A 22,505-nucleotide genomic window follows, 5' to 3' on the forward strand; every position below is an offset into this window, starting at 1 on the left:
AGGCTATTTTTGCTTAGTAATTAGCTTTGGAGGACTTGACAAGATCTCTAAATTGTTTGTTTAAGCTAGAGAGGGATTTCTTCCTCTGCTGAGCCAGTTTCCTCTTGTTCTTGGACATTAGTTTCTTTCTCTTGTGGTAAAACCTGTTTATAGTAGGGTTTCACCAGGGTGGCTTGCTTTTTTGACAAGATTTGGTTTAATCCAGTCAGGTACAGCTGATTCTATACAACTGCTTAAGTGGTTATATAGGGTGTTGTTATATACCTTTGCATAGGAGTCTGTGTAATCTGCATTCTAGAGGGCTTTGAAACTAATTGTACTATCATATATTAGGAAGTAATTTGTCTTTGAAAAATTCTTAAGTGTTTTTGAGCTTGATGAGGTATCTGGTCTTACAATTACATCAAACAAGACATATTTATGATCTGAGCTTACCAGAGAAGCTATCACACTGGGGCGGGGTGGGTGAAATGTTCTCCCATGTTAGTTAGTACTATGTCCAGGACATCTGAGCCTCTTGTCGGTGTGCTGACTAGCTGTTCCAGAGTATTTGCATTGACAAAGTCCAAGAACCTCTGAATCAGCATGTTTGGGGTCGTGTGTGTTTTCCATTTGATGGTAGGATACTTAAACTTACTCATCAGTAAGGTGCTGAGCTGTATGGCAGGTGACTTCAGTAAGTCTAGGTATGCGATATGCTTTTCCTATTTCATGGTGGGGGACCTATAGCTAGCTATGATGTTGTAAGGGGCTTTACCTAAAGTTAATTGGACATGGAGTAACTCAAGACAGTCATAGTCCTTTACTTCTTTCATACTCAGTTTGTGTTCTGACCATATGGAAAGCATAGTGGCCCTGCATTGCTGGGGTGCTTTATGTACCTTTGAACCATGTTTCAACAATTTTTGAACCATTGTCAGCAGTTTGCAGTGCAATGAGCCATATACCGTCACGATTGCAGACCTGTAGAAGCACATCATTCTCAGTCTCATAAACAAAGGTATATGGCTGGATCTGCACTTAGTCACTTGTATCTGAGCCATATCCCTGTTGATACAGAATGCACTGAAATTAGCAACCATGGTCCTATCCAGGTTCAACTCACTGTAATAATATGAAAATGCTACTACTAGGCACATAAGTCAGGGTGTCCAAGGGCCTGACAGCAACATAGAGCCACAAAAATCAACACAAAAATCTTAGCCGTGTCAGTTTGTCCTAATCCCTGAACCTCCAGCAAAAAAATAACAGGTGCGTGAATGTAAGTTATCTAGCACACAACCTCTCAAACAAAATATTTATAACACACACACACACACACACACACACACACACACACACACACACACACACACACACACACACACACACACACACACACACACACACACACACACACACACACACACACACACACACACACACACACACACACACACACACACACTGAATTAATTACATTGTATTCACAAGTTTGAAGGTAACTAAGAGTACACCGGCACATGGTAACCTAGGATCGCAATAAATGAGTTTATTCTACTGGCATGCTACTATGGTCAGTACACATGGGGAGAAATTTACTCCTGCAGACAGTGAAAATAATCAGCTTCACTGACTAAAAACCTTAAACAGTCCACTGTATCTCCTACAAGTACACAACACACATAAATGCTAACATTGATCAAAGAAGCAGGTGTAACAAGTAATATACCTTAATGTCACACTCCTGTAGTTTAGGAACAAACCTTACTGCAGTACTTTCTCATAACCAAGTAATTCATTTTCCATACTGCAGTGATGATCCCCCGATCCATGTTGCTCTTATATCATGTAAATTCCTCCATCTGGGCATGATGAGGATGTTACTTACTTATTTATTTTTTATTTATTTAACATTTGTTGACCGGGGAAGTCCAACTAAGCTCCACAAAGCATGTTTTCAGCAGAGACCCAGGAAGAAATGCTCCAGATGCATGTCTTTAGAATGTGGGAGGAAACTGGAGTACCCAGAGGAAACCCACACAAACACAGGGAGAACATGCAAACTCTGCACAGAAGGCACACCAGCCGAGAATTGAACCAGAGAACCTCTTGCTGTGAGGCGACAATGTTAACTGCTGCACCACTGCGCTGCCCAGACTTATCTCATTGTCATTTCTGAATCACACAAGTTGCAGGGCAAGCAAATCAGGTAAACATAGTACTGAGTCTGCACAATGCTGTGCACACACCTGAGCACCTGTGGTGGCCTCTGAGCACAAGTAGGAACCCCATATAGCAGGAAGTAGGAATTTTCTGGGCTCATAACTTTCAAGTTACCTCATCAGGAGTACTGTTTCTCAAATCACGTCTTAAAGAGCCATGTTCCTTAAATGCACAGAGTGAAAGGGTTTGCCACGTATTCATGTGTTCAAAATACATTTCAGTAATGGTCATGGAAAAGAATAGCAAATGCTATTAATACAGTGAAAAAATTGTACACCAGTACAGTGCTACATTTTCATTAGTCTGTAAGATACCAGCTTGTAGGTGTTATTAATGTGTCAGTGCAATTTTCAACATATTGGCCATGTGTTGCTCAAGTATGTGAGGTGAGGTAGTTGTTCAAAACTCTATAGATATAAGTTCACAACAATAGATATGCTATCTTTACCAATCTGAATTCTGCACTGATGTTGAGAATATATTCTCATTGGTAAACAGAGGGATGGAGAGTTGCTATTGTCACACCTGACCAGAAAGTGCAACTTGTAATGATGCCTGTGCATTATGTACATGTTAGAAGTATGGTCATGTCTATTCTTTGTTGTACATTCTGCTGTCTTCAAATTGCCATCTCTGTCCTACCCTCTTATTACCAGGCTTTAACTGGGTCAAAAATCTAGACAAACATAAAATACAAATGCCTTAAAAGGGCTTATAGTCCCACATTGAGCAATAGTTGTCATAGAACCACATGGCTCATCACTGGTGAACAGGAGGGTTATACTATTTCATCACCCATAACAAACATAAAGAAATATCGTATGCATGCACTAAGACTCTACCATCAGTCACACACCTGAGCTTAGTGCCATTGCATGTCAGTAAGCAAATCTGACATAAAGTACTGTAAGGTGACTATGATCTTTTGTAAGAGCTTCCATGGCTCAATGTAGTAATGATGCAAAACTTCCCTTTTCATGTACTGCATGCATGGTCCCAGTCCACTGAAAGGAGGATGCTGTTGTGCAGTACTGGTTCCAGCATTTACTGATAATCCATTACAATGAAGGGCTTTTTATACTTTCTGCCTGACAACTTCAGTGACATACACATCTCATGTTCAGTTTGGGAGAATGTGATTGAGCTATGCATGGGTTTGAATCCTGTAATATGTATTTATTTTTAACTGATGTCCATTGTTGTGATAACCTGAAATGTGGATTATATACACATCCTGTGAAAACAAGTAGCTGCATAGCTAATGCTCTGTTTAGTGAAAATGACATAAGCACAACACACACACACACACACACACACACACACACACACACACACACACACACACACACACACACACACACACACAAAGACTGAGAGATTAAAACAAAAAAAAATGTATTAAACATTGATATCACTTGGTAGGAAGCAACAATGACAGGTAATGATGCATGACAGTTATCATCTCATAGCAAAAACTGAAGAGAACTCTTGGACACTCAGATGATTTTCTGACCATCTATGAGTGAGCTTACACTTGAGGAATGACAGAAAGCAAGAATGATATAACTATATAATTAATTGAAGCAAAACACTTTCTGTTCCTCCTTGTATTCCAGATGTGATGTACAATTTCACAGTAAGGTATGTGTAGGTCATGTATCCTCTAATTACTTTTGCACTTCGCTTGTTATTGTCAAATAACCTGCAAAGGTGTGCTGCCTGCCAAGTGCAAGTGAAGTTGTTCAGTGCTGTGTTTAGGTAGTAGACAGGACAAGAGACTATGAGGTAGGCAGGCTGGTTTTGAATCCTTTAACATATAAGCCATGGCAGTGAGAACAGTGACCATGATAATTATGCAAATCCATTTGTTTTGTGAACCAAACCATGATAATTATGCAAATCCATTTGGTTTGTGAACCAGACCATGTGCACAAGCTCTGGAAGTTAAATACGTCAGAATAAATGCAATTGTAATTCCAAGATTAATTATCTTAATCTGGAGTCACTACTGAGCTACTGAGCATGCAATCTCAGCAGCAAACAGATGGCAGGAGGACTGCTATGTTTCACACAGTAAAGTGTCACTAGAGTCACAGCAGCACAGTACAAATAGTATGTTTCATTTCACATCCACTGCACAAATTTGATTCTCCTTGGTTTCTGTTGTTGCATGAAGGGGAAAATGTGAGATTTACTCTGGGCAACAAATCAGTGCATTTTTTCCTGTCATCTTTGAAGGGAGAGACTATAGCTGGTGAAAGGGAAGCTTGTTCTCCTTTTAGATCACAGAGGTAGTGTGAGGTGGAGACTGAGAGTGTCAGTACTAAAGCACTTATTATCCTTGTGGGTTAAAGCCTGCACTTGCTGAAGCAGGACCCAGTGGTGACAACTCTCAGGGTGACAAGTGATATCCCCTGTGTCAAAGCTGGCAGAACATCCATCCAATCCCCAATCTGAGTATTCTACCCTTATTTTGTGTCTATAACCAACCCTGTCAGATTATGCAATCCACCTTTACCCATTTTGTGCCCTCTGTTTGCCTGATATCTCCTTCAGCAAGGTGTTCTCCCTCCCCCAGTGTGTTGACCTTCATGTTGCCCATCATATCTATCTTTTCCTTTTACCTACCATCTCACCCTTACCTACCACTGACATTTCTGACTTCCTTCTATCATTTTCTCTTTCAAAAAGACACATGTTCTAGAAAAGAAATGCCCCACACGTAACTATCAGCTTCACTTATGTGTGGGATTTACACAAATGAATTGGTAGAATTGGTTATTTAATGTAGTGAGTTAGTTTGACATAAAATATTTACAATGTCATTATCCAAAGTATTCAAAATTAGACAGGTAAACATTAATTTCAGAAGAAGTTCAGAGATATCTCCTTAAACTAGCAAACTTACACTTCTCTCCATCCACCATATCTTGGTTTAACAACTATCTCTCTGATAGACTCCAGTCAGTCAAATGTCTCTCAGCTTTCTCCCCTCTTCTTCCTGTTAAAACGGGTGTTCCACAAGGCTCCATCCTTGGGGCCCTTCTTTTTAAGATCTTTACCAACCTTCTCTACTCTTCCTGCCCTGGATCCTCACTGATACAATGCGCAGATGATTCTACACTTATCACTATTGCTGAATCACCAACTCAGCTAAAATCAGACACACAGTCCTCTTTTAACTCTGTAGAAAACTGGCTATCTGAAAACCAACTTATCCTTAATCAAAAGAAAACCAAATTACTACTCTTTCTCCGTAAAAACCTTAACTACATAAAGTCTTCCTTCTCCATACTGTCACAAAATAATGCTCAAATACAGGTAGATACCAGTACAGAACACTTAGGTGTTACTATTGATGATAGACTAAGCTTTGATTTACATGTCAATAACTGTATCCGAAAAACACATCTCAAACTAGGTCTCCTCTATAGAAACAAAAAATATCTTACCAAAACAGCAAAACTAACCATTTCAAATGCCTTCCTCTTACCCACTTTACTTTATAGCTCCCAAATTCTCACCAGCCTCAACACTGGACTACTAAACAAGTTAGAAACAACTTATAACAGGATTGCCAGATTTGCTGCCCAAAATTCTTACAAATCTCATCACTGTCTTTCACTAAAAGAACTAAATTGGCTAGAATTACCTAACCTGCTTCGGTATAATCAGTTTCAGATTATTCATTCCATTCTCTACAAACCCTCTTTCTGTCCAATTATCTCATCTCTAATCTCTCATTATCTACCCACTAGATTACTCTGCAGTTCTGAACAAGGCCTACTAAAAATCTACAAACCAAGGACCAAAATGGGTCACCAAGTCTATAGCTTTAACCCTTCCAAGGCCTGGAATAGCCTACCACTAGATATAAGATCCCTTGAACATCCCGATCTATTCAAAACTGCTACAAAAAATACCTTCATGAAAAATGGACTTGCCATTGTAATTATCCCCTGTAAATACTCCCCTATAACCTTCTACTTCTCTTCTCTCTTCCTTCCCTTCAGTAAACAAACCTACTACTTTATCTTCTCCTCTTGGTACATCACTGTACAAACATAACTAGTAAAATATTTCAGCTATGTGACTATTGCACTATTATGTATATACTATGTAATTATGAATGTATCCCTCTGATGAATGTATTTCTATATGTATTTCACTTGCCACAGTTTAATGTATGACACTGTAATGCAATAATGTGTGGTACTGATGAATGTAATGTGTGGTACTGTAATGCAATAATCCGTGGTACTGATGAATGTATTTCTATATGTATTTAATATGCAAAATTTCTATTTTCTGCTGGAGGTTTTCTCCTCGGGCCTCCGCTGAAAATGGGCATTTGTAGCCCAGTTGGACAAACCCAGTCAACAAATATAAAATAAATAAATAAATAAATAAATAAATAAATATGATCCTATCCTACTGTCACTCCATTCATTCCTTATTGATCACGTAGTGTTCAAACTCAATCCTAGCTCCAATGTAGCCGATAACCTACCTACAGAATATCTAAAACTAGCTGCTGATACCATTGCCTACCCTATCAGTATTCTAGGCAACAGATCCATCTTTGAAGTCTATATCCCTGAAATCTGCAAAAAGGCATTTATTCTACCCCTCCAAAAAGGCAGCAACTCTACTGACATCTCCAACTATTGTCTAATAGCTATTCTGTCCCCCATTTCCAAGCTCTTTGAGAAATGAACCCATGTACAACTTCTAAACTTCATTCTTAATAATCAGATTTTATTTCCTATGCAACATGGATTCAGATCAGGTCATAGTACTGTGATTGCACTGATATTTTTCATGAACATAGTCAACAAAGCCCAAGACTCAGGCAAAATTGTTTCTTCCCTATTTCTAGACTTATCAAAGGCTTTTGATATGGCCTCTCCCACATTACTTCTAAATCAACTCACAAAAATTGGTGTCTCCCTTTAAATGGCTCTCAAGCTACATATCAGACAGACAACAGGCTGTTAAATGGAAGGACTCCCTCTCTTCATACCTTAACAACCGTACTGGTGTCCCTCCAGGCTTTATATTAGGTCCCCTCCTGTTCAGCACCTTTATTAATAGTCTCCAGTCTTCATTCAGTCAGTGCTCTCTAATACAACATGCTGATGACACTCTGCTGATTCCATGCCTGACCTGCAATGTACCACTCAGCTGGCTTTACCTCCATAGAGACCTGGCTCAGCAGCAGTCATCTCTCACTTAACCCAAGTAAAACTAAGCTACTTCTATTTACCCACAAGAATAAAACCCTCATAGACAAGGCCCAGTTTACCATTCTCTCTCAAAGCAATACAATGATTGAAATTGTTTCTTATACTAAACTTCTGAGTCATTATAGATGAACAGCTAAAATAATGCATGCACAAACAGCATAACATTAACAAAACACATCAAAAACTAAACATTCTTTACAGGCGCAAACATTTTCTTAGTTTCTCTGCTAAACAAATCCTTGCTACCGCTTATCTACTTCCCTCTCTCCATTATGGTGCCCCACTACTCAATAACCTACAATCCTCCCTAAAGACTAAGCATAAATGTGTTATAACAAAGTTACCCAGTTTACTACAAATACTAAACATTCTACCTATCACTGTACAGCTTTACACTCTCTTAAGTGGCTTGAGCTCCCACACTATCTATCCTTCCTGAAAATAACAACTGCACATAAATTAACTGACAAACCTTTAGCTTGTCCTGCCCTTACCTCATACTTTATCATCTATCTACCTAAGAGGTCTCTCAGAACTGAAAATCAACTCCTTATGCAGGTACACAAGCCTAACCTGCCTGCTGGCCAGCTTCTTTATACTTGTTCTGTAGCCAAAGCCAGGAATGATCTATCATTAACAATTAGATCTATTCAAAACTTGGCATTTTTCTAAAGTTCTTTACAGAACTACCTCTCTTTCATCTGGATCTGCACTAACATCAATCCCCCTGCCTTTTAAAACTTGACTTCTATAACCTACTCTTTTATGCAGAAGTGTCATATCATGTTAGCCTTTTTATATATGACTTGTCTCATTTTGTTCTGCAAGTTTGTTTAATCACAACTATTTGCCATATCTTGTCTTACATTTACCCCAACTATCAATTATTTCTCCATGTGCACATTTTTTTATAGACATTTACAAATGTTAAATCCTGTTTTGTGTATATGTGCATGTTTTTGTGGAGCTTTTATCCCTGGGCCTCCACTGAAAGTGGATTCTTTTTGGCTCAGTGGAGTATCCCAGTAAACAAATGTGGATAAATAAATAAAAATGAATTGTGTTCTAACATCTGACTGCTTACTATTTTCGTCTTTGTCCTCTCCTCCCATTTCCAACATTAAGTCTGGTCCAGAAATATATAGATAAACAATACACATGGCCATGAATGGCATATAAACAGAAATAGTGATTTCTGTGCTAATCCACTCTACAGTAGATGGCATAGAGCTGAGTCACTGGTCATTGCTGAACTGAGATTAATGCTAGTTCTCATCCTATGGCAAAAACAAAATTCCTACACATGCACTAAGACTTTGACAATGTTTACACACCTGATCTGAGCACCAATGTATGTCAGCAAGTGACTCTGACATAAATAAAATATTGAATTACTATTCTCTATCCCTATTTTCATGGCTCAGTGTATGAGTGATGTGATAAATTCATTTCAGTAAATATGGAGCAGGGTTCAAATCCACTGATCTTTGGATGTTGTTTCACATTTTTCTTCAGGTCTTTAACTGTATTTCATTCAACAGGTAAACCTATAAGATTTACAGGCTGATATCAAGAGCTTAAGTACTGAAATCCTTTGCATATTTTGTTTGATATCAGTCTGCATATTGTATACATTTAACTGTTATGTTTCATGGTTACCCCATACGGACAGCACTGGTTGCATCCCTGGATAATGCACTGCTATTGACAATAACTATGAAAGGCATGGATTACAATCCATTGATTTTTATCTTTCCTTTTCAGCCATTTCCATCCTGTTCAATCCCTATTTCATTACATTTCTATTTTCTCTTTTTAACATTTCCTTCAACTATGAGTTGTCAGACACATGCAGTATATGTTCTTCTGTGGCTTCATATGATTCTGCATTGATTTGGAGCATATCGCTTAATCAAACATGATGTCCATTTTACTACAGTCCATCTTGCATCACTCATAGACACACACACACACATATATACATAATAGCTGTACCCGGCCACGCATTGCTGTGGCTCAGTCTGGTTAAATGGAAAAGAAAGAAAAGAGAAAGCGCACGTTTCTAATATGTTTAATTTCACAATGCTTGTGGGTATACAATATTTTTGTTGTTCCATTGTCTGTGCAGATATAGAGATTGTCCGGTTTGCCGACTCTAGAACACGCAACATATAATTGTCCGTGTGACAAGCAATCCGTGTGTAGATTTAAACCGCACAATTCTAAAGATTGGCCCTGAGCTTTGTTGATGGTGATTGCAAACGCCAATCAAATTGGGAATTGCAATCTCTTAAATTGAAATGGCATATCCGTTGGAATCATAGGAATGTGAGGAATGAGGACATCTTCACCTTTGAAAGGTCCAGTCAAGATTGTTGCTTCTATGATGTTGCTCATTAATTTTTTTACTGCAAGCCGCATGCCGTTGCAAAGCTTTGGCTGGTTGATATTTCGCAACATGATAATTGGCATGCCGATTTTCAATTGCAGTACGTGCGGTGGCATCCCTGGCAGATCAAGTGAATTCAAAAATTCTGTTGGATAATTAACCGCTTCATCTGCTTCCACAACAGTGTCGACGGACTTGTATGTGACTGCCTCGCTTTAATTGTTAGACTGAATAAAGTTCGTAGACGTCTTTGTTCTTGGCCGCAAGAATAGCTCGTTCAGTTAGCCAATCGTGATTCTTATAATTGGTTTGAATATTGGGAAATACTTTTTCAACCAATTCTTCTTTTGACGTCACTAAATTGCAGAAGTTATGAGGCAATGAAATTCGTCCTGAGGTCAAATCAACCGGCACCTTTCCATTCCCAATTTCCAGCAATTGATGTGAGAATATCTCAGCTGATCGATCGTTTTGCAGCTGGACACGCATATTTGTAGTTAATTTTAACATCTTTATGTGTCGCCATGAAGTAGAGTATTTCAGGCAAGCATTTATTTCGTCCACTGGTGTCGATCGAGGAGAACGAAGCAGATCTGAAGCTGCAGAATGCGATCGCCATGCTCGCAACCGTGCATCCTCAAGTCTGGCTGCACGTCACTCTGCTGTTTCCTCGGCACGTATTTGAGCCATTCTTTGTCTGTTTCGCTCGTTCGCTGATGCCCGTTCTTCCTCAGTTTGATTTGCAATTACTCGTCGCACTGCTTCCGCTCCGCGAGTACGACTAACTAAGTTTGATCTTCTGCGAGGCATTATTTGGATGAACTAAAGCAGATCGAGTGCACTGAAAAAGAAGTAAGAAAGTTATAACAAAAACATATTAAATTGCATATTTGTATACAAATATATAGAATCCATAGTACGTATATAAAAACACGCGCATATTCAAATGCAACATTGTGTGAAAATTTCAAAGCAATCAGTGAAGAACTTTCAGAGATTTAAGATTTTGAACAAACGGACATTTACATTTTTATTTATATAGATATATATATATAGATATATATGGATCTACTACTATTCACCGAAAGCACATTTCACTGAAACACATTTCACCTTGCACTTTTCACCAAAAGCACATTTCACCGAAAACACAATTCACCGAAACACATTTCACCGAAAGTTGTAGATGGCCTTTTCCCCACTGTAGTGAGACCCTGGAGTTAATATATATAGTAAGGGGGGGGGGGGCATAGCCCACCACATATTTTAAATATTTTGAATTATATACATGAATACATGTAACTGCAATATATTACTGTTCTCTGACAATAATATATGCATTAAATATGTGGGGGGCTACACTCTCCACACCCCCCATGTGGGGGGGGTGCCCCCCCCACCCCCCCTTATTATATATACTAACTCCAGGGTCGCACTACAGTGGGGTAATGGCCATCTACAACTTTAGGTGAAATGTGTTTCTGTGAATTGTGTTTTTGGTGAAATGAGCTTTCTGTGAAAAGTGCACTCTAATTTAATTTTCGGTGAAATGTGCTTTCGGTGAATAGTAGTAGATCCATATATATATATATATATATATATATATATATATATATATATATATATATATTCTCTGACTCAGCATTTCATCTTTCTTGGTATAACATTGTATGATAGTTAGAAGGGATTAGATTTTCTATTCATGGCTTAGTAATAGCAACTAGCAGTTAGTTAATGTCCTATGACAAAAGCCAATGAAGACTTCTTCAGGAGCACTAATCATATAATGGCAGTCTTGTGAATAAGGTTACCCTCAATGCTCGACAGAAGCCAGTACTTATATAAGCACAAGAAACATTTAACAGCTTCCATGGCTAAATGGACTGCTGATGTGATGTTCATACTGTCTGTAAGGTTGAGATGCACAGATTACCGTTGTCTGTTTAACACATCCCATGTTGCAGTCTTCCACACTGTTGAAATACTCCCTTCAAATGTATGTTTTCTGATAGCTGTTGTGTGCCGTCTGTGGCATCATTAGTTAGTACACAGGTCAAGAGAATATTTGTTAGGGAGGCAGGGGCTCAAATATTATGAGATGTGCATTGTGGCAGCATAAGAAGAAATTTGTGATGCGCAATAATGACTCTCTGAACAGAAGTGATGTGAGGTACTCTACTTGGGTATGACGGTTTGACTCATAGTGGAGTTTGATCCACTAGATGCTGCAGTCCCCTTTACCCACGCCCAGTTTCATTCATACACACTGTTAATAATATCCCTTCAACTGTGTGCTTACTGACACCTGTTAAATGAGCTCTTCTGTAGTTTCATTAGTAAGTTCACAGGTCAAGAAGAGTTATAAGCACAATAAGAACGTGGTGGAATCAAGCAGACCCAAAAGAACAGTAATATAAAATAAAAAGGCGTTGCAGCTAGAGAGTAAAAACACTTTAATATACAAATAACAAATGATAGGTAAGCGCTTTTGAGGCTGCCCTCTTCTTCAGACCTTAATAAAACAAATTTATATTTTAAGATTTTAAATACTAGTAACAGCCAATAAAAATAGACATTAACTAATGATGCAAACCTCTTTTTTCAAAAGAGGTTTTAAAGAGACAGCACTATTCAGACCAGGTGGAACATATGCTTTAAATCAACAATCCATCTTAGCTCAATATACTCTGTCTCATTACATAAGTCTCCCTCTCTATGGCCCTCATTAATTTTCTGTAAAACCAAAAACTTAAAATTGTGATCCATACCACACTCAGATACATGCTTGGCCAGTGCATTAGTCAATTTGTAGTTACATATATCATTCAAATGTTTCATAACTCTCTCCTTTAGCATACGATTAGTCTTACCTATATAAAAACTACTACACAGGTTGCACTTAGCCATATATACTATATTCTTGGTGCAATAGTCTGCATAAAAGGAAAACTCTATTGGCTTGAACGACAGCGGATGCATAACCATACAAGTTGACCAGATGCTACAACAAGCTTGCATGCCCTACAAGCGTATGTGCCCTTATGCTGTGAAGTAAACCGTTCATATGATCTATTGTGTTTTTAGCACAAACGTTGCTTCAAATTCTTGCTGTTCTTGAAGCTAAATTTGAGAGCAGGCTCTATAACCCTACTAATTTGGGGATCTGTTAATAAAATAGGCGAGTTCTTTTTCATTATCTCACAAATTTTATTAACATCCCCAGAGAAAGTTAAATATAACCTATTCACCAATTCAGTACCTACTCCTCCATCATCCTGTATGGTCATAGGGGACTTATCAGAAAAGAAGGGTTTTGTTTTATTTCGATCTAACAAGCTCACTTCCTTTATTGCTTTATCTATTTCTCCAGTTTTATAGCCCCTATTCTTAAGATCTGTATACAATACATCTAGTGCTCTTCTACATTTTCTACATCAGTGTGCAACCTCATGCATCAAAGTACTCCCAAGTTAAGACTAATTTTTTAGACACTAGTGTAAGTAAGAATATGCTTGGTAATATATCAACTAGGCTATATAGAAAACCTTGCAAGAGAAATAATATTCTTCATTGCTCAAGTATGCACCCTAGGCATATTACCAAAAATGTTGTAAAGATTCAGGTACTTCGATGCATCATATCTTAAAATAAGTCCCCTATGACCGTACAGGATGATGGAGGAGTAGGTATTGAAATGGTGAATAGGTTATGCTTAACTTTCTCTGGGGATGTTAATTAAATTTGTGAGATAGTGAAAAAGAACTGGCCTATTTTATTAACAGATCCCCAAATTAGTAGGGTTATAGAGCCTGCTCCCAAATTAAGCTTCAAGAACAGCAGGAATTTGAAACAACGTTTGCACTACAAATACAATAGAACATATGAACAGTTTACTACACAGCATAAGGGCACATATGCTTATAGGGAAGTAAAGCTTGTTGTAGCATCTGGTCAACTTGTATGGTTAAGCATCTGCTGTCCTCCAAGCCAATAGAGTTTTCCTTTTATGCAGATGGTTGCACCAAGAATATAGTATATATGGCTAAGTGCAACCTGTATAGTAGTTTTTATATAGGTAAGACTAATTGTATGCTAAAGGAGAGAGTTATGGAACATTTGAATGATATACGTAACAACAAATTGACTAATGCACTAGTCAAGCATGTATCTGAGTGTGGTATGGATCACAATTTTAAGTTTTTGGTTTTACAGAAAATTAATAAGAGCCATAGAGAGGGAGACTTATGTAATGAGACAGAGTATATTGAGCTAAGATGAATTGTTGATTTAAAGCATATGGCCTGAATAGTGCTATCTCTTAAAAACCTCTTTAAAAAAAAGAGGTTTGCCTCATTAGTTAATGTCTGTTTTTATTGGCTTTTACTAGTATTTAAACTTTTAAAATATGAATTTGTTTTATTAAGGTCTGAATAAGAGGGCAACCTCGAAAGCACTTACCTATCATTTGTTATTTGCATATTAAAGTGTATTTACTTTCTAGCCGCAATGTCTCAAGAAGAGTTATGCAAGCAGGGTGTCAAATCCAACGAGGTATATATGGTAGCAGTGTGAAAAGCAATTTTCACCATGTAATAATGAATTAGTGAATAGATGTGAGGGATTCTAATTGGATGTGTCAGGTGGAGAGTTTTGATCTACTAAGTGCTATACTCCCTTTTAACCATGCAAATTTCATTCAAGCATTTTGTTGGTAATAGCTCTTTAAATGTGCCCTTTCTGACAACTGTTACATGACTTCTACTGTGACATCATTACTTAATGCATGGGTCAAAAGAATATGAATTTGCCAGGCGAGGCTTCAAATACAGTGAGGTGTCTGTTGTAGCAGTGTGATAAGTAGGTACAACTCATATTGAATAATAGGGATAATGTAGTACATGTAAGTTACAGCTTCTCATTAATGTGTAATCTGTAAGTACAGTAGGAGGTGGGTTTTGATCCCCTTATTGCTATATGCTGTTCAGTACTACTCAGTGTTTCAGTATTACACAGTCACAATGCAATAGTGACCTATGTTAAAGTCACTGATGACATTATCACATCACTTGCATGGGCAAAAAAGTTTGGCACACCTAGATAAATCATCTAGTTGCAGTGTACTTTGTGTGAAAGTAAAAGGAGAGCACTACAGATATCCTTACATAGACATAGAGGAATGATACTTCTCATTATGTAGCAAATATTGAGAACGTGCTCTTGAATGTACTAAGGACTCAGCTTCTGTCATGCAACTGATTTGAACTTAATGAGTGACACCAGACAATAAACAGACAGTAATTAATGCATTGCCACAACATACAGGTGTTTTTTTAGTCATAACTTGATGTGTATTGCTAATGTATTAGAGGAGGATTATGATTCAACGAATCCTACATGTTGAGAATAAGGTCAATAGTATATAGTGCTCCACAGTATTCTAAAATTACCTGGAAATGTGCCGCAATTTACTCTTATATTTTTTCGGCATGACTAATGTAGTATCCTTAGCTGGCATACAGGTTAGGAGAATAATAGTTAGGGGAAGCAGAGGAGCAAATCTAATGAGAACTTGAAAAGCAACTTGTAACAGTCACTAATGACTTAGTGAACAGATGTGATGTGAGGTATTCTACTTGGGTGTTGCAATTTGACAGGTGCTGGGTTTAGATCCACTTGCTAATGTGCTGGTGTGTAGACTATCAGTTAGGCTGGCAGGGTTCAAATCCATGAAGGTCTACCTCATAATATTCAGACAAATATCATTGTCATATGTATTAACATGGCATGCAAGAATAAAATACAGAATGTATGTAGCTCACTTCACAACATGTTTCCATTTCTATGTTGGCAAAACTAACCGTCACCTTAGGGAACGGATAAGGGACCACCTTTACTGCACTAGAAAAGGGCAACTGTATAGTGCTTTGGCTAAGCATACATTGGATAAGGGGGATGACCATATATTTTTGTTTCTTTTTTTACACATCCAGAATGTCAGCAATAGGATGGGGGACATAGTCAATACTACTGAAAATATGGAAGTAAAATGGATTTTGCGTTTAGGAGCACATTGAGGTTTGGGTTTGAATTATAGTGTTCCATTGAAGCCAGTGCTAAAATCTAGAAGGTTAAAATAAAATAAAAAATAATAATACCATTTTAACAAGAGAAGAGCATGTAAACACATGCAGGGCTTTGGGTCAATATGACAGCATTTTTGAGCTGCTTTTAGCATAGCTATCTTTAAAGACAAGCATTTGTTGAGATGTATGTATTAAAGTATATGTATTTACTAGGTGGACAACATGTGCATTTATTAGGCAGCCACAGAATATATGTATTCATTAAGCTGTTGAGTGTGTACTGCTTATACTTTTTATATATATATTTTTATATATATTTTTATGTTCATATTTATGCACATAAGTAGTTACTAAATGGGAAACATGAGCATATGTACTTATTCATTGACTTTTTATGTATTTTATTTATATTTATTCACATATCCTTGTCTTTACATTTTGTGTATGTGGTTTTTAAACAGAGTTTTTCTGACTTTAGCAATTAACCAAGGGCAAAATGTAACCATAGTAATGAATCGATTGCTGAGTGCTGAATTAACTTTGATTGGTAGGATCGGTTGTTCTTGTAATGAATTAAAGAATTTAAGTGCTGTTGCTGTTTGAATGAACTGTCTGATGAAGCAATGGTTACCATTTCGAAAGTGCTCACCATTTTGTATTAAAAAAGAATATTTTACTTTGTCGTGGTTCAGCTTCTTTATTTCGGCTACCTTCCTAGTGGGCACCTGTGTTTCAGCATTTTCAATGTCTGGGCTGGTTTGGATTTATTTGTTTGCTGCTTGTGTATCTAATGATGGTGGAAGGTACTGCGAACATTGCAGAGGATGCAATAGTTGGTGTAAATGTGGAAAGGAGACTTATTTTCTAACAAATCAAGACAATCCACTGCTACAAACAGGTACTTTTAACATGAACTCTGAGACTGTTAATACTAACATCATCAATGAAGCTGAGATATGCAATTTGAAAAGAAATGTGGAGAATGATTTGTATAGTTTTAGGCGGCTTCAGAGCCAATGGTTCCATTTTAAAACCTGCTTAAACCTAAATGTTATACCAAAGGGACTCAGAGTACTTAATATGACCACATATGGAAACACTTACTCCACTTTGTTAGCCCAGTGGCAACAAATTAATCTTAACACCAGTAAAGCATATATACCATTGTTGCTGGACTTTTTCAAGACAGTGGAACAACAGCTTAATGAAAAGATATGTCAGCAACAACACAAACTGTATGATCTTTGTGGGGAAGCAGCTACTGAATTGTTCATGCATGAACTGACTGAAAAGATACTTCGCTATGAAACCAGACTGCTTGAGCAAAAGAAAAAGAAACTGTGTAGGGATCTAATAGATTTCACCAACCAGCATGTCTTTACTTGGCTGAAACCTGCAGAGTGTTCAGAGCAGTCCAATACCAAATGCAATTTGCGATTTATGATAGAAACCAATGGGCAGTTAGAGGTACCACTAACAGCCTACCAGCAGAGGAGAGGGCAAGTTCAATCATTTGAGTGGCATGAGAGACAGAGGGCGGAGCATTGGGTACAGTCTGAAGAGATGACCAATGCACTTGGGGAGGAAGAGGAAATAATGAATCAACAGCCAGGATGGAGTGTCCTTTCACTAAATAAGGTACATTCTGTTTACTCTACACTGATGGAGGTGCCATCATCTTTGGCAACTATTGATAGAGCAACAACTGCCTCTACAACTACAGCCATGGTAAGAAAGAAGATTAATATGGAAGGAGGACAACAACAGGTTTTTCCTGTTCTACCCCTACCGTTTCGAGCAGGAAGGAGAAAATCTGTGGAACAGGACACTTACAGGTGCCAGAAACGGAAAGAGGCACCAGGTCAGTTACAAACTCACACTTTGAAGAAAATGTGGGGGTATGGGCATGAGAGTTAATATAGATTATTTCCAAATATGAACTGTCTGCAGCTGAGACTTTTTATTAAACAGAGGTTTAAATTTTATACCTTCGACTAAAATGGACATTAATTAATTTTTATTATGCCTACGTATGTTTACTAGAAATGTAACATGGAAAAAACTATTTAGAAATGGCAATGAGGCAAGGGGTGTTCAGTTTAAGAGAAACAGTCTGTATCTACCAATATTGCCACATAATATAGAAACCTTCTTAAAAGCTTGTGAAAATGCCATTTTATAGCACAGAAAACAATAGTTTTTTAGAAGAAGGAAAGTATAATTTGACAAAGAGTAAGCACAAAGCATTGTGTGACTTGTAGACTAATGATAGCATAATTATAAGACCCGCTGACAAAGGGGGACCAGTGGTGATATTGAATGCTGACTTTTATAATACAGCTATGTAAGAAATGTTATTGGATCCAAATGTATATGCTGAAGTACCAACAACAATTGTGTTTGAAATGAGTGAACAGATTGCTAGTAACTTATATGAATGCATGTGTATGGAACTATTACGTAAAGATCTTTTTAATTATTTCAATGTTGAAAATCCACTCATACCCCAAATCCATGGCCTCCCCAAGATACACAAAAACCCATATAACCTGAAATGTAGACCTATAGTAGCAGGAGCAGGATGGCTAACAGAACCCATCTCTATATACCTGGATAAGGAATTGAAGACAGCACTTAATGAATATGTATATGTCTTGAAAGACACAGAAAAGTTTCTAGTGGACCTTTATGGGGCAGTGAAGCAAATGGGAACAGCAGATATGAGGATGCTGGCCACACTAGATGTGGTATCTTTATTTACAAGTATACCCAATGACCAAGGAATAAGCATGGTGAAATCAGTGTTGACAAGGCAGGGAAAGCTCTCTAATACTAAGATAGACTTTCTCTGTATGTTACTAGAATTGGTACTAGAGCACAACATATTTATGTTCAATGGCATATGCTATAAGCAGTTGTCAGGGGTTGCCATGGGCACAAGTTGTGCCAACACATATGCAAACCTGTTTACGGCTAATTGGGAATATGAACATCTACTAGGTAATCCCCAAATAGCCTTTTATAGGCGTTTCGTAGATGATTTTTTTATTTTTTGGAAAGGTGATGGTGAACAATTTAAATCCCTGTATGCATACCTAAATAGTACCAGTGACTTTCTAAAGTTCACGATCAACTGTTCTGAGATGAGTTTAGACTTCCTGGACATTACCATATACAGAGAAAATGACCAATGGTCTATGAAATTACATAGGAAACAATGCTACAGACCATCTTTTCTACACAGAAATAGTATGCATAACCCTAGGATTTTTCCTAATATAATTGGAGGCCAGGCAATGAGAACAACTCGCCTATGTTGTCAAGAGGAAGTATATAGAAATGAGTTAACTAAGCTAAGAACAGGTTTAATTAATAGGGGGTATAGTGAACATGAAATTGATAAGGTGTACCATAATGTACACTGAGAAAGAAAAGGTAAAGCTAAGCCCTACTACTCTGATAGAGTAGGTAGAGACAGGGTAGGTATTAGGAATAGTGTATTACCATACATTCTGATGGTTTTACCATATACAAGGGATGTGAAAAGGTATGAAACCATCATACGACAAAATTGGCATATGTTGTTAGTAGATGAGGATACTGCCAACATAGTGGGTGGACAACCACATTTTGCATTTAGAAATAAGAAAAATCTGAAACAGCAGTTTTACTATCCAAGGACACCTGTTCTGATGGATAACATAGTGAATGGTACCCATCAATGTGGAAAATGTACACAGTGCATTTATATAGATGAATCAAGGTTTTTAAGCACCCTGAAACAGGGCATCTATGGGAGCTAAGGAATTCTGCTGATTGCAATACTAAGAATATAGTGTATGTAGCTCACTGCACAACATGTTTCCATTTTTAGTTTGGCAAAACTAACCGTCACCTTAGGGAACGGATAAGGGATCACCTTTACTGCACTAGAAAAAGGCAACTGTATAGTGCTTTGGCTAAGCATACATTGGATAAGGGGGATGGCCATATATTTTTGTTTCAGGTTTTACACATTCAGAATGTCAGCAACAGGATGGGGGACATAGTCAATTCTACTGAAAATATGGAAGTAAAATGGATTTTGCATTTAGGAGCACATAGAGGTTTGAGTTTGAACGATAGTGTTCCATTGAAGCCAGTGCTAAAATCTAGAAGGTTAAAATACAATAAAAATAATAATACCATTTTAACAAGAGAAGACCACATAAACATATGCAGGGCTTTGGGTCAATATGACATTATTTTTTGAGCTGCTTTTAGCTTAGCTATCATTAAAGACAAACATTTGTTGAGATGTATGTATTAAAGTATATGTATTTACTAGGTGGACAACATGTGCATTTATTAGGCAGAATATATGTATTCATTAAGCTGTTGAGTGTGTACTGCTTATACTTTTTATATATATTTTTATGTTCATATTTATACACATAAGTAGTTACTAAATAGGGAACATGAGCATATGTATTTATTCATTGACTTTTTATGTATTTTATTTATATTTATCCACATGTCCTTGTCTTTACATTTTGTGCATATGGTTTTTAAACAGAATTGTTCTGACTTTGCTAATTAACCAAGGGCAAAACGTAACCATAGTAATTAATTGATTGCTGAGTGCTGAATTGACTTTGAGTGGTAGGATTGGTTGTTCTAGTAATGAATTAAAGTATTTAAGTGCTGTTTGAATGAACTGCCTGATGAAGCAATGGTTACCATTGCAAAAGCGCTCACCATTTTGTATTAAAAAAGATTTTACTTTGTCGTGGTTCAGCTTCTTTATTTCAGCTACCTACCTACTGGGCACATATGTTTCAACATTTTCAGCATCTGGGCTGGTATAGATTTATTTGTTTACCGCTTAAGTATAAAATACAGTTTAACATTATACATGAACCTGAGAGATTCCATGCCTCAGTCAACTCATGCAGTGATGGGTATGGATAATGTATTTTAATCCTCATCCCTGTTATGTATTATGTAATTTTTTGCAGTTCATTTTCTACTCTTCAGTATTATGCTAATATTTCAACAAAATGTGTGTATTCACATCTATTTAGCATATTTTCCTTTGTGGCTTAACTTATTAATGTCTGTGTGTATATAATATCCCTGTGAAAAGTCAGATGTTCAAACCCAAGTCTGTGCATTTTGTTTGTCCTGCTATCAGGTTTTCCATTCCACAGAAAAGTATTTTCTAATCACCTTCCCTACCTGTATTTCTGTAGCATGCTCTGCTAATACAGTGATGTAGAGCATGTCATCAACATATGTAGGGGTCTGTTTTCATTCATGAGCATTTCTCTTTTAGTGGTGTCATGTGTTACATTTTCATGAATGTAAACCATCCTGTATTTGAAGGGTGAATTATGCAGGGGACGTTGGCATTGTCTAACATAATTACCTTTCTGGATTCTTCTGCTGCTATTGAGATGAGCATTGGGGTGATGTGGGCTTCTAATGGCTATGATGAATTCTTTGATTTGTGTATTTATGCATGGATGCTTAATGTGCTGTATGGCACTTACACAATAACTGTTACAAAAGCTCCGTATAACAATAAAGTGCTATGAAACATTGTAGTGTGGGAATTCTGGGTTTTATTCCCTTGAGGGCTATCATTTGTTCTTTTTTTTGCAATCCACTTGCACATGTGATTCCTTAAGAGTCCCTTTCACTCTGGTGCCTTCATTGTCTCACCCTGACAGCACAACATGAATATATTGGCATGTGCTGCACTGGCCTAGTGCTGGATAACATATTTGTCATCTGTAATGACCTTCGCTGTAGTATATGTCCTTGGTATGGTGCTGTTTGTTATGTCAAATTACTGTATTATTTTACATACCACATCTCAAGCGTATACCATACTTTTTTTAAAGGATCATATTGCCATAGACATTCTGTGGTCTGCCTTTCCATCTAAAGTTTTTCTGTGCAACCTCACTTTGCATTTTTATGTTCTCCCTCTTCATGAATTCTGTTAGTGACCTCACTTGCATCATCAGCATACATTCACTGTTGTTGATTACATCAGCATTAAATAAGCGTGCTTGCACTATTGTGGGATTATTGCGATGTTTGTCGACAGTCTACGTTTTGCATTTAGTTATGGCAAGAAGGTGGCTTAAGCCTGTACTTTAACCCCACTGAAAGGCTCCCCATGCATACTGACTTGACTGCATGCATATCTGATTAGTATTGCTGCTTGTCATGCTGGGAAGGTACATAGTGTTGTGTTGTCCATGATGTATTTACTGTTAACTAATCCTGGAGTATATTTTTAGTTATAGAAGAACTGAAAAAAAATTTGAGGAGGGCCCATGTGAGCTAAATATTGAATATAAAGAGGTTATCTGGATATTGAGGTTAAATGCTGGTTCACCCTCTGATTGAAACAACTACATATCTATCACAAGTATGTTAAAATTTTGTGCAGTTAAACTTTGATTTTTGCATTTACTTGACTTAGACTAATTTGAGTTTAGCAAATAATCTATGATCCATTTTTAATGTATTTTGCTTGATTGCTCACTAGTTTGATTATTTTTGTCGAATATCTGAAATGTTTTCTGGTCA

This window comes from Protopterus annectens, chromosome 4.part0 (assembly GCF_019279795.1).
Source record: "Protopterus annectens isolate FY-2018-M chromosome 4.part0, PAN1.0, whole genome shotgun sequence".
NCBI classification, from domain to species: Eukaryota; Metazoa; Chordata; order Ceratodontiformes; family Protopteridae; genus Protopterus; species Protopterus annectens.